The sequence below is a fragment of the Pan troglodytes genome, chromosome 1, assembly GCF_028858775.2.
Source record: "Pan troglodytes isolate AG18354 chromosome 1, NHGRI_mPanTro3-v2.0_pri, whole genome shotgun sequence".
Classification (NCBI taxonomy): domain Eukaryota; kingdom Metazoa; phylum Chordata; class Mammalia; order Primates; family Hominidae; genus Pan; species Pan troglodytes.
Window position 1 is genome coordinate 114,549,856 of NC_072398.2, and position 13,076 is coordinate 114,562,931.

A 13,076-nucleotide genomic window follows, 5' to 3' on the forward strand; every position below is an offset into this window, starting at 1 on the left:
AGAGAGAAGGCAGCATTGTTGTACTGAAGCCTGCCCTAATCTACACTCATATTCAGGAATTTTGCTATCTGGTTGTTATACCCTTGGCAGCTTAATCCACAATGGTGGGAGTACTTATAGGACAGAAATTGGCAAATCTTACAAATTAGTGTGTTTCTCTCTCCCAGAGACCCAGTTAACCAGCACACCACTAGTGAGAAGGCTGGGAGAGCACGTGGATAGCTGTGGAAGCAATTACAAATAGTAAATTTCTTCTGGGGGAAAACTGAAGTCTTAAGTCATATACATCCCATCTGTTCACATACCTCTATTTCTAGTGATGAAAAAAGTGCGCTGAATGGAGACACTGGTGTGTAAACGCTAATTGATTTTCCTCTTTCACATGCTATAATAGTGAGGATTCTTTGGATTGCAAGTGACAGAAACCAGTGCAACTGGCTTGATTGAAAAAAGGGTTTATTTGCTTAGACACTCTTATCAGCAAGTCCAGGGAAGGATTTGACTTTAGGGATCCCTGAGAGTTAACAAGTGCTCTCGGTTGTCAGCTCTAGGTTCTTTTTCTCCCTCTCCATTTTTCGCCCTTATTTCTGGATGTTTGCCTTGCTCTTTCCAAATGCATAGATGCTTTCTATGCAGAAGTAGTGCAGAGAAGGGAGTCCTGAGTAGGAAAGGGATGAAATGGCCCCAGGCATTGCCATGCTTGCATCACACCAGCTTGGTGACCCCAGAGGAAAGAGACAGCTTTTCCCTTCTAGCATCCAACTCTATCCCAGGGCACCATTGTGATAGTCCTGGCTTAAGTCATACACCATGTCTGGGTCAATCACTGTGTTCAGAGGAATGGGATACTTTGATTGGCTAGACCTGGGTGATGTGCACACCCCTGACTCCAGGGAAAGTAGGATTCTGTTTGGTAGACCTACCTGGATTGGGGTAGGTCAAGAGGGTACAGTTATCAGAAGAAGTGAGGGAAAGGTGTTAAGTGGACTAAACCAAAAGATTTCCTTTATATCTGCTCATATTATTTTTAGAAGCACTAACATTCTGGATCTTTAGGGTACCTTAAATGAGGCACTTAGATGACATGGGGAAGAATACAATCATTTGACCTTATGGTTATCTCCCTACAAAGTTGATTTATTTTGAATAAAGTCCAAAATCCTTGCGAAGTCCCAATGAGATAGGGCCTCTGCCCACAACTACATTTCTAGCCTCCTTCTCTATCACTTCCTAGCCACCCCAATTCTCCCTTCATTTATGCCACTTCAGTCACACTGGCTTTCTTTCTGTTTCTAGAAGAGGCTGTTTATCTTCCAGCCTTTCAATGACCATTTACTCTGCCAGAAATGTGCATCTCCTAGAAATTCCCATGGCTGGCTCCTTCTCATAATTCATCTCAAATATTACCTTTCAGGAAAGACTTTTTCTTAACCACCGTGTACAAACTCGTTGTTGCCCCAACCATAAACAACTTCTATCTCATCATTCTGTTTTATTCCACTTGCATCTAGCACCATGTAACATTTTCTTTTTATTAATGTTTCTTTGTTAATTGACTGTCTCCCTCTACTAGAATGTAAGCTTAATCAGAGCAAGAACCATGTCTGTGTCTTATTCACTGATGTGTCCCTCTATCCTAGCACAGTGCTTCATTCGTAATAGTGCTTAACAAATACCTGTGTGATGAGAAAATAAACAGAATCGATGTATAGTTGACCCTTGAACAACACAGGTTTGAACTGCATGGGTTCACTTATACACAGATTTCCTTCCACCTCTGCCACCCCTAAGATAGCAAGACCAACCCCTCCTCTTGCTCCTTCTCTTCAGCCTACTTAACTGAAGATGGTGAGGGTGAAGACCTTTATTATGATTGAGTTCCACTTAATGAATAGTAAATATATTTCTCTTCCTTATGATCTTTTCTCTAGTTTACTTAATTGTAAGAACACAGAATATAATACCTATAACATACAAAATACATGTTAATCGACTATTATGCTATCAGTAAGGCTTCCAGTCAACAGTAGACTATTAGTAGTTAAGTTTTGGAATCAAAAGCCATACACAAATTTTCGACTGCACAGGTGGCTGGTTCCCCTAACTCTCACATTGTTCAACGGTCAATTGTATTATGCTACTGTTATCAGCAGAATAAGCTTGAGGCAAGAGAAGAGGTTCAGGATTTATGAGTTATTAACTCAATGTTCTTGAGGCATTCTCCCTGTCTTCTATCCTGCCTTTCCTTCCACTTAAACTGCTCAAAAGTAAATGATAATCACTTTATGGCCAAAGCTAATGACATCTCTTTGATTCATCTTATCTTGATCTTTCTGTTGCCTTTGACACTTGCCCAATTACTCACTTGATTTTTCTTTTTCTAGTTTCAACTTCCACAATTCTATGATATATTCTTCTTCCTACCTTTTCTGCCTTTCCTTATCTCTCCTTTCCTGGCTTCACGTCTTCCCATTAATCCTCGGTATCTATCAAGTCTTAGTCTGTTTTATTTGCATATTTACCATCATGACAACACAGATCAGCCCAAAAGCAACTTCTAGAAGCCATAAGATTTACAGGATCAAGAGCTCTGTAAACTAACCAAAAATAGGAACCATAATTCTCAGTGCTATTGACATAAACTTATAATGATTTTTCCAGGAACTTTACTATCTAAATCATTTATATAGTAATGAGAATGGATTTAGGAGTATTACCAAGGAAGTTATCAATCTATTCACAAAATCTGGTGTCAGAAGATATTACTTTAATGCAAAGGGAGAAATTAGGGATGAAGATGAATATTTATACCTAAAGTTCTTCCTCACAGTCTTATTCATGATTTTAAAAATAGTATGAGAAGAACCAATGTTCAATAAAAGAGGAATAAATAAGATACCTTTAGACATCATGATTGTTTAAAATATTTAATGTGTGAGAAAATAATCTTGCTATAATCCTGAGTGAAAAATGGAGGACACAAAATATGTAGGAAGAGAGAAAAACAAAGAGCAGACTCTTTCATGAGTGATTTTCAGTATGTCATTAGGTATTTTTATACTTCTAAAATATTTTCTAAACTGTCTACAATAAGCAAGTATGATCTTATGAAACTATTAATTTTCAAAAAGAATATATTACTTTACAATAAATACCTTTGATAGGCTGGGCGTGGTGGCTCATGCTTGTAATCTCAGCACTTTGGGAAGCCAAGGTGTGTGGATCACCTGAGGTCAGGAGTTCAAGACCGGCCCGGCCAACATGGCAAAACCTCATCTCTACTAAAAATGCAAAAATTAGCTGGGCGTGGGTGCATGCCTGTAATCCCAGCTACTCAGGAGGCTGACGCAGGAGAATCGCTTGAACCTGGGAGGCAGAGGTTGCAGTGAGCCAAGATTGTGCACTGCACTCCAGCCTGGGTGACAGAGCAAAACTCTGTCTCAAAAAATAAAAATAAGAGGCCAGGGGTGGTGGCTCAAGCCTGTAATCCCAGCACTTTGGGAGGCTGAGGCAGGCGGATCACGAGGTCAGGAGTTCAAGACCATCCTGGCTAGCATGATGAAACCCTGTCTCTACTAAAAATACCAAAAATTAGCCGGGCGTGGTGGCAGGCACCTGTAGTCCCAGCTACTCGGGAGGCTGAGGCAGGAGAATGGTGTGAACCCGGGAGGCGGAGCTTGCAGTGAGCCAAGATCACGCCACTGCACTCCAGCCTGGGCGACAGAGCGAGACTCCATCTCAAAAAAATAAATAAATAAAAATAAATAAATAAACACCACTGATACATTTATTTGCATGTATACTGTATTTCACAATGTGATTTTTAAAAACATGACTTTGGATCATATTTTTTAAAAAGACAAAATATATGCAAAGTTTTGAGAAACTATGATCCATGTGGAGGTCAGGGGTGTGTCGGTCCTCATATAGACAGGGTGGAATAATTGTAACTACACTAAGGAGTTGTCCATCAACTGTCCATGTGGAAGGAGGCAGTGGCAGGGTAAAATCTGGAGTCAGCTTTTAAATTTCTGTCTGCGAAGCTTGGCCTTGTTTCATTAGTGCAGGAGACTGTTTGTAGATAGTGGCTTCCTGAATTTTACAGACAAGCCTCATGATGAGAAAAGAACTGAAATTACAGATGATGAGATAGATATTTAATAGACAAGAACAGCTGATATGTAGAAAGTGGGATGCTGAGTCATAAGTTAAAATGCATAATTTAATTTTTAGAGATAATCAGTAAATCTTTACATCCAGGAACAGAATAAAATACAAATTACATAGTCAGCACAATTCAGGGCTTACAAGCTATGAGACTAAAGCAAAATAACAAAAAACAGCAGCTAAGTTAATTGACCATTTCCATTTTATTAATTGGAGAATGATATGGCAATCATTTAAACGGAAAAGAACCATATTTTGTGGAAAATACATATTAACCATTCCAGATAGTTTCTTCAGTAAAATATTTTCTTCCTGTTATCAGAGTATTTTTATTATTGGTGCTCTTAATATTTAAAAAGTATGCGATATCTCTGAGCCTTAATTTTCTCATCTGTAAAATAAGGGTGTTGGGGCACTAGTTTTAGTACTTCATTCTATGAGAGTGGTACTGCAAAATTTTCACAAATGTTTTATTCCATTTCATGGAAGCTGATGTTGACAAAGACTGTGATCATTATCCATATTCCTGGATTTCAGTTTCTGTTTCTCAAACAGCCTTATTGATCTTATTGATAAGCCTTACAATTAACAAATAGTCTACATTCAAGCTTATAAAATAAATGTATTCTGATGTTTCAGAATGGTTTTACTTGTTGAGTTCTTTATAAGATTTTGTTGGGGGAAACATGGTTTTATTGCTTACACAACAACAACAACAAAATTGAAAAGGATTGAGCTTCAAGGTTTGCCTGGCACTCAGACTCTGAGAGTATATACAAGCAGCATTCCTAAGCTTGTAGGTCCAAGAAGTAGTAGATGCAGGCTTTGCCCTAACCTCGCTCATCACCTCGAAATAATACCCTTGAAGGACTAGGGCCCATTTCCCCACACCACTTTCCACTTTAAAATGTCACTCAAAGGATCTAACGGTCTCTTTGCCCTTTTCGAACTGTCCCACAAGGGAAGAAGATCATGCTATATCTTTAGGTGAAAAAAGCAAACTACAAGGAAATATGAATACTTCCATCTATTTTATAAAAAAAAAATGTAGCTGAATCTAGACAGATAAGTGCTAGAAAGATATAGATTGTGTTACCTTTATAGATGCACTAGGTGCTATATGAAGCGCTCTTTTTTTAAACTCATGTTTTGTCCTCAGTCTCTCAAATGAGGCAGATATTATTATCATCTTCATTTTACAGATGAGGAAACTGATGCATAGCAATTATTTATAAAACTTACCTTACAAATGCATAGAAAAAAATTCTGGAAGCATTTACTCTAAAAGTTGTAAGACTATGTGTGATGTTTGCTCTTTTGCCTGTGTATAATTTCTAAAAAGAGTTTGTATCACTTATGTAACAAAGTGAACAGGGAGACTGTCAGTTCCCACATTCGCGGGGAGACTGTCAGTTCCCATGTTCATTTTCCCATGTTCTCATTTGGCGTGTGAGCAGTGTAGGGCTTGGAATCACAGACCCCGCCCTGCTTGGGAATGGGACAATGATCCGTTAAGATTTGCAGATGGTTTTCTGCTCTGTGTTATATGGGATGGTAGCAATTTTTATTCAATTGGAAGGAAGGGCTGGGTGCAATGGCTCATGCCTACAATTTCAACACTTTGGGAGGCTGAGGCAGGAGGATCACTTGAGCTCAGGAGTTCAAGACCAGCCTGAGCAACAAAATGAGACCCCCGTCTTTCCAAAAATTTAAAAATTAGCTGGGCATAGTTGTGCCTGGCTGTGGTCCCAGCTGCTTGGGAGGCTGAGGTGGGAGGATTTCTTGAGTCTAGGAGGTCAAGGAAGTCAAGGCTGCAGCGAGCCGGGATCATGCCACTGCAATTCAACCTGGGCAACAGAGCAAGACCATGTCAAAAACAAACAAACAAAAAAACCATTGGCAAGAAGAAGTGGTTACAATAATTTGGAAAGAACCCTTGCTCTAGGCCGCCTGCATTTTATTAAGGGTGAGTCTTCAACCTTCCCTAGCAGGCTAGGATTATTCTGTCAGAGCCAAACCCCAGATAAGTCAGGCTTGCAGAAAATGTGTATTCATCTACCTGGGTCTATGAGAACCAGGGATCTAGTGCTAGCTCGTGCCACTATTCTATTGAACTGCTTATTTTTGGTTTGTGTTATTAATCTGCATTGTTTAACTTCTTCAATGAGATTATAAATTCCTGGGTGGAAGTGATGCTCTGGGAAATACCTCTTCATTTTTCCCAGAATGGATTAAACATAAAAGGTACACTTTTTATGGTACTTGAATGAAATGGAATCAAATATATATATATATATATATATATATATATATATATATAAAATGGTAGATTTTGGCAATTTGGGGTATTTATTTTCTGTAACAAATAAATCAATAAACAAAAAATGGAAGTGTCTTCCCTTTCCCTTCCCTTCCTTTTCCTTTCCCTTCCCTTCTTCTTTCTCTTCCCTTCTCCTTTCTGAGCAATTCCATCCTAAATCCATTGTATGGAGCAGAGAAAGGTAGACATCCATTCAGATGGGTGGCCTGGTGTGGGATGTCAGAGCCCAGATGGGATGGGGGCTCTACTCAGGGACAGGGGCAGCAATGATGATAAGAGATTGGCTATATACAGGGGATTTGATCTAATAAAAAAATTAAAAATAATGGGAACTAAGGTTCTCATTGTAGAAGAGAGTTAGAAATAAGGAAAGGGAGAAAACTAGAATGAACACTGTGGTGTTGAATTGATATTGGAGATATCAGTGTGAACTCATGGATTTCAGTAGATATATGTAGATATGGAAATAAATTCAGATGTAAATGTGTTTATGTATATCTTTGTCAATACGTGTGTGTCTGTGTGTGTCTGTCTGTGTGTATATTCCTTACCTAAATACTTTTCTTTGTTGTGTTTTCAATTCCACATTTAATTCATCTGGGATTTATTTTTATGTGCAGTATGAGATGGGTGCCACATTTTTTTGACCAAATAGCCAGCCAATTTTCCCAACACTGTTTATTAAATAATTCACCTATCTTCATTGATCTGAGATGCTTCCATTCTGATATGCACATATTAGGTTGACTGTAAACATCTTAGAAAAGCAACATTGATCTTGTTAATGATGGAGCAATGCTGACACATCTCCATTTCTCCTGCTCTAACATCTTGGGCATCAATAGCCTATTTCCAACTGAGTGTTCAAAAGACATCCTTAAGGTCAACATTTCCCAAACTAAACTGATCCCATTTGTCTTCATGAATTCCTGACCTCAGAAAACAACATCATCAGCAGCCTAACTGCCCAGTGATCTTTCAACTACTCTGACCCTGTCCTCCCCTCTCACTGTTAAATCTCTTCCTTCTTTCCCTATTCTCTGCAACTCCTGAGTTTGGACTTTTCCCATGAGCTATTATGATTATATTATGTTTGTTTCCAATGTAATATTGAAAATCTTTCAAAAATTGAAAGAATCCATGAGAAAATAAAGCATTTGGCCTGTTTGACAGTCAGGGCTGATTTGAAGAATCTGAGTGACCAGATCCCATCTAATCTACCTTTCACACTGATTTCTGAATAATAAATAGAAATAATAAGTAAATAAATATAATATAGTCATATGGGCCTGTGCCTGTGATTCTGCAACTCAAAAACCTTCAAGTCTGTGTGTTGTCTTAAACACCATAGCTGAACATTCAAGGTCACTGGGGTTGACCTTCTAGATGTTCTTTCTTCTGCCTGACTTGCACTTTCATCACTTGTATTAAGCTCCGGTCCTGGAACATGCCAAATATTTTCCCAATTTTGTACTTTTTTGCCTTGCATGGAAAGCTGCCCCTTTCCCCTCTGTCAAAAATTGTATTATCTTTTAAGGTCCAGCTTAAACACAGCCCTCTTCCATAAAGTGTTTCCCTAATCCTCCAGCTGGAATTATTACTTACCACCTGTTTTCAAAGCACTTTGTTTGTGCTGTATTGTATTATGTGTTTCATTATGCTTAGTATGGAAGTGCTATAACCTTGGTTTTCAGATCCAGATTTTAGCCCCTGAAGCCAGGACTGCATCTTTGTTACCTCTGACCACTGCCTGCAGCTAGCAGTTTTAGTACACTCACTTTGGCACCTAGCTAAGTGCTCTTACCCCTCTCCTCCTCTTCCCTTCCCTTCCATATTGATTTAATGAGCCGCAATGTATACCAGGCACTGTTCTAGCACTTAGGACACTGTGATGAACCAGACAAAGTTCTTGTCCTTATGACGCTTATATTTTACGAGGAGTCTTAATTAACCCTTTCAAGAACCCTGTGACATAGGGGCTATTGTAAATTACTCAGGAGTTGAGTAACATATTTGGTAAGTAGCATAACTGGAATTCAAACTCAGATCTATGTGATATCACTTGTCCCTAGCACCATAGCTTGTTGAAATATTTGTGGAACTGGGAATAAGTTTGGTGCTTCAAGAGGATTAAATAGGATACTTCTCTAGATGCTGAACTGAGAGGAAAACAATTATGTGTCACTATTGAAAAAGCCATGACCCCCTTTGCTCTCTCCATATGCTCAGGAAATAAATATAGAAACCAAGTCTTATTGCCAAGTTTGATCTTCAATTCTAACTGAGGGCCCATGTTGCTTTATTACAGAAAGTTGAAAAGAAAGAGAAACTCACATTTTTTTTTGAGGTAGATGCATCTACATATTTTATTTTTTTTAAATCTTCATAAAAACAATGCAAGGTAGATATTGCTGTCTCCATTTCTACAGGTAGAGAAACAGATCCAGAGGGGTTAAATAACTGTCCACAATCATGGCTATTTCCTGGTATTATGTTTTGAACAGGAATTTTATAAGCCATACATAGAACTTATATCAATTGAGTCATTTTAAATGTACATGGAGAAGATTCTATTTAAAGGACTTCTATAAAAGGTAGATTAATTCAATAAATGGTGATGGGATTTACTGATTTGCCATTTTGGGGTAAAAAAAAAAAAGACAAGTAAAACTGGATCCTTATATCATCTCTTATACCAAAATAAATTCCAGATGGATCAAAGATTTACATGTAAAACATGAAATCACAGACATCCTAGAAGAACACATGGATGCATATTTTTATAATTATAGAATGGGCAAGACTTTACAAAATTTAACCCTGGCTGGGCATGGTGGCTCATGCCTGTAGTCCTAGCACTTTGGGAGGTCAAGGCAGGCAGATCACCTGAGGTCTGAAGTTCAAGACCAGCCTGGCCAACATGGTGAAACCCAGCCTCTACTGAAATACAAAAATTAGCTGCGCATGATGGCAGGTGCCTGTAATCCCATATACTCGGAAGGCTGAGACGGGAGAATCACTTGAACCCAGGAGACAGTTGTTGCAGTGAGCCAAGATTGTGCTGCTACACTCCAGCCTGGGCGGCTGAGTGAGACGCTGTCTCAAAAAAAAAAAAAAAAAAAAAAATATATATATATATATATGTATATATATGTATGTATATAACCCCAAGCCCAGAAGTTATGAAAGACAAGATTAGTAAATTTGATTATATAAAAATTTGAATTTTGTATAGCAAACTTTAGTCTCTTTAAAAAAAAAATAGGCAAAGGTTAGCTGGGCGTGGTGGCTCATGCCTGTAATCCCAGCACTTTGGGAGGCCGAGGCTGGCTGATAACCTGAGGTTGGGAGTTCGAGACCAGCCTGACCAACATGGAGAAACCCTGTCTCTACTAAAAATACAAAAAATTAGCCAGGCGTGGTGGCGCATGCCTGTAATCCCAGCTACTCGGGAGGTGGAGGCAGGAGAATCTCTAGAACCCAGGAGGCGGAGGTTGCAGTGAGCCAGGATTGTGCCATTGCACTCCAGCCTAGAAAGCAAGAGCGAAATGCCATCTCAAAAAAAAAAAAAAAAAAAAAATAGGCAAAGGCAAAAAGAAAAAGAGGAGAAATATTTTCTTTCACTTTTTTTTCTTCTATCCTTTCTTACCTTCAAGGAAAGGAGAAATATTTTCTTTGGTTTCTAGACCTTAGGTAGATCTCACCAAAGGACTGCTGGGCTATTTGAAGCCAAATCCCTGCTAGTAATGCAGGACTGTATGGCCTGGCCATGTCTCACATGACAAAGTGATAGTCACCAGCCAATCAGAAACAGAATTGGGGATCAGTATCTATCCTGGACTGTATATTTCCTGCAAGTCTCAAATTACAACAGAATTCACAAATTACTACCTGGGGACTTGATGGAAGAAAATAATGTGATTCACTGCTTGAGGCTTCAAAAATTGAAAGAATGAATGTGGAAGTAAAGCATTTGGACTGTTTGATAGTCAGGGCTGATGTGATGAATCTGAGTGACCAGATCCCCAGAGCTCCCTGTCATTCCTTCTTGAAGCTGGGTTTCAGTCATAGGAGAGGGAAGAAAAGCAAGAATGAAAGGGCAGGTGAAATCTATTTGATTCTTGGTGGAAAACTAGGTTTTCTGTGTGAAGTGGTGCTTTACTATTTTTGAAGGATACTTACCTGACAGGAAACTATAACTGAGTTTATGTGACTTTTCTCAGCAAAATTATGGAACATCTCAGTATAGTAAACATTGGGGACTGGGTTAGAGGGCTACAGGGGACTTGCCGTGTATTTGTGTTACATTTATATTTGCCAAGTGCATATCCTCTCTTAAGCTCTTGCTTAGGCATAACAAACGTGAGCTTATTTGGGATGAGCAATAGATATTTTATTTTGTATAGCTGTGCTTCTATTCTCCATAGTTCCACTAGTATTTAAATTATTTTCTAATGAGACTTTCTGCATTATGCTGAAGCTTTGCAATAGGAAGACCGGAGTTTAGGAAGTCCATTGACCAACCCCAGCCTAGTCATCTTTGCTTTGTAAGGGAATCTCAGTGTTTGTCATTGACCCAACCCAGTCTAGTCACCTTTGCCTGTGATAGAATCTCAGTGTTCGTGGGGTGTGTGTCAGAGTGAGAAAGAGGGATAGTTGAAAGAGGGGAGCATAATCAAAGAGCTCTAACACTTTGAGGCCCAGGTGGCTCTGGTGTGGGACATCCTTAAAGGAATATGACTCTGGTAATCTTCTTTGCATTTCGAAAAAGATTAAGCCTGGCGCAGTGGCTCATGCCTGTAATCCCAGCACTTTGGGAGGCCAAAGTGGGCAGATCAGTTGTGGTCAGGAGTTTGAGACCAGCCTGGCCAACAAGGTGAAACCCTGTTTCTACTAAAAATACAAAAATTAGCCAGGTGTGGTGGTGGGTGCCTATAATCCCAGCTACCCGGGAGGCTGAGGCATGAGAATCACTTGAATCCAGGAGGCAGATGTTGCAGTGAGCCAAGGTTGCACCACTGGGCAATAGAGCAAGACTCAGTCTCCGAAAAAAAAAAAAAAAAAAAAAGATTAATGAGCTGTCATAGAACCCTGAGAATGAGACATGAGACATGGAGAAGACAGTGGAAACCAGGTGGATCTTCACACCTAAAAACTTGAATAAGAAGACAAGGGAGAGAAATTCCCAAGCACACCTTATCAAGCTGGGCAGTTTCTCAGTGCCAGCCTCATTAGCAAGCTGGAGTGGATGTGCACAAACACTCACATTACTTCATGGAAACAGTTAAACAGTGGAACCCAGAAAAGTTTGGATTTAGGGCAAATCAGCAAGGGGACAGGGTAAGGGCAGGAAGAGCACGCTCAGAGATGTTGCAATTTCGGTATAAATGCCTATGAGGCCTCCCAGGCAAGAGAAGTCTGAATATTGTTACATTTTAGGGTTCATCCAGGATTTTCCTGAATCCTAATGCTGTACACCTCTGTTGCAAGGACAAATTATTCCCTCTAAGAATTATGGTCAACTAGTGTTTGGAAATGGTGATACTGCAGGAGGCCTAATGCATGGAAATGGGTGTGGAATCTGAGCTTGTTTGTGACTGCCAGTGAATAGTGAAGAGCCTGAAGTGAAAAATACCTGACAGTTTCCTTGAAAGACCCTGGAAAGGGATAAAATGCTTGGCAAGTTTTTTAGGAAGGGGGAGGAAGCAAATGTAGCCTTACTAGAGCTTAATACTTTGCACCCCTGGAGGGATGTTGGGAAAGTATCTGGAAACTAATCTTTCAGCCCTGTCTTTTTTTTTTTTTTCTTCTGAGATGGAGTCTTGCTCTGTCACCCTGGCTGGAGCGCAATGGCATGATCTTGGCTCACTGCAACCTCTGCCTCCCAGGTTCAAACGATTCTCCTGCCTCAGCCTCCCGAGTAGCTGGGACTACAGGAGCATGCCACCATGCCTGACTAATTTTTGTGTTTTTAATAGAGATGGGGGTTTGGCCATGTTGGCCAGGCTGGTCTTGAACTCCTGACCTCAGGTGATCCACCCGCCTCAGCCTCCCAAATGCTGGGATTGCAGGCATGAGCCACCGTGCCCAACTTGAATACTGAATGTCTGTACAGACTGAAACTATTCCTAGATCAAGATAGACAAGGAATGTCAGACATGACGCAAATCCTTAAGTAATAGTTCACCCAGTGGATTTAAACCTAAGCAGGCCATGTGTCATATGCATATGAGCTCAAGTTCTGGAACAGACATGGTGGAAACCATGGAGGCGAGGGGCAAAAGCTAGGTGTGTTTCTCAAGAGTATCACCACAGCAGCCCTGGGAGGAGAGACATTTAAACTCTGGCTAGGGAAAACCTGTGACACTGCGAAAACTGCATGTACCAGAAGTGAAGTAATAATAGCCTCAAACACAATCCTAACAATAGCTTACATTTACTGGTTGCTTACTAGGTTGCAGGCATTGTGTGGAGCACTTTACGAGCTTTATCTCATTTAGGAAATTGAAGGGGGTTGATGGAGAACTTTAGAGGCTTGTCATTTGAGGTCATATATATCCTAAGGGATATTGTACTTCAATAAGAGTGG